Source organism: Lipotes vexillifer, unplaced genomic scaffold (genome assembly GCF_000442215.2).
Source record: "Lipotes vexillifer unplaced genomic scaffold, Lipotes_vexillifer_v1.1 scaffold426, whole genome shotgun sequence".
Lineage (NCBI taxonomy): Eukaryota > Metazoa > Chordata > Mammalia > Artiodactyla > Lipotidae > Lipotes > Lipotes vexillifer.
In genome coordinates this window covers 4,436,448-4,437,981 of record NW_006779491.1, presented here as the reverse complement: position 1 = coordinate 4,437,981, position 1,534 = coordinate 4,436,448, and the positions used below count along the sequence as shown (strand labels likewise).

Here is a 1,534-nt window from a genome sequence, read left to right as displayed (position 1 = left end):
CCCAAAAAAAAAAAAAAAAAAAAAAAATTCACGGCTAATGTATTGCGAGCCTATCTGTGAGGCACTCTTTTAGTCATTAACTCATATCATTGTCACAAAATCCCTATGAAATGGGTATTATCAGTATGACGCCTGTTTTCCAGATAATGCAACTGAGACACAAATTGCTTGGGTTAGTAATTTGCCCGGAGTCACAGAGCTAGTAAGTGGATCCAAATTTGGTTCATCAGGAGGCTATGCTCTTAACCACCAGGCTGTAAAGCCCAGCGTCTGAGCGTGCTTAGAGACATCGATCTGGTGTCCGAATTTGAACTCTCAACCACCAACGGCACAGAGTGAGCACTGGATAAATAGCATATGATAACTACTGTAGGATCGCTATTATTGTTGTTTCCTATGAAGCCCTGGATGCTGACCTGCATCCAGATGGGACTTGTGCTCAGCCCAGCTCCCCCACCAGCAGAGCGGAGGTGGTGGAGGGCGAGCGAGTTGGATCGTGTCTCATAAACATTTGGGGTTGTGAGAGCAGCTGTGTGATCTTGCAGGATGATTCTCGCTTCAGGACTGTGTGTTGACGCTGATGTCACGGCTGCTCTGAGCACCCCAGATACTGTTAACGAGCCGTTCCAAGCCCAGATGCAGTGTTTTCTCACCATATGGTACACACTGCAGTGCAGGGTCCTTCAGATGAGGGATGGCTTGGAATTCAGAAACACTGAACCCCACGTGAGGGAAACCTACTTAGAGGAGCCCTCCAAACTGCCCCAATTCTCCTGGCTGCTGGGGATCACGTTTTCATTCGTATGTCATTCGTTCATTCATCTAATAACCACACATAGTTATGGGGCAGCTGCCACGCGGCAGGCACTGGGGATACAAAGGTGAATAAAACATTGCCCATGGCTTCCAGAAACTGAGCTTAGCCATGGAGGGATGGGAACCAACCATATTATGACATTCTCCTAAGCTCTGTAATACAGGAAGTTATCAAAGACCCTGGAAATCCAAAGAAGTTAGTGAAAATCTTTGCTATGGAATTTAAAGATTTGCTTTGCACACCGGCATCTGGATGCTTTTCCTTATTCAGGAGAACGCCCCAGATAGGCAGAGGTTAGGTCCCACCTTCTACCAGTGAAGGTGAAGAGAATCTGACATTCCTTCGCCCTACTTTCTGGCAGGTGGGCTGTGGACTCATGATATAAATGTCCACCTCCAACTGGGATCTCCCTTGAGTTCCAGACTCCTGTATCAGGATGATCACTCAACTCCTTCACTTGAGTATTTCAGATTCCAAGTCCAAAATCAGACTTGGTATCTTCCCCTGAAACTGGCTTCTTTCTCAGTTGTCTCCACGTCAATAAACTGCACTACGACTTACCCATTAGCTCAGGCCAACAATCTTGGAGTCTTCTCTGATACTCTCTCTCTCTCTTGCACACACATCCCACCCATCCTAAAGGACTGTTGGCCCTACCTTTTAAAGGCATCCTAATTGTGAACATTTCTTCCCAGGTTGCCCTCTCCACCTGCATTC

The 1,534-nt window shown here is 46.7% G+C and overlaps 1 protein-coding gene across 1 annotated transcript in view; it reads left to right on the top strand.

The window, feature by feature from the left end:
• Positions 1 to 1,534, top strand: part of HS3ST4 (heparan sulfate-glucosamine 3-sulfotransferase 4) — a 411,880-nt gene that overhangs the window by 405,716 nt on the left and 4,630 nt on the right. The gene's annotated exons all lie outside the window — the stretch shown is intronic.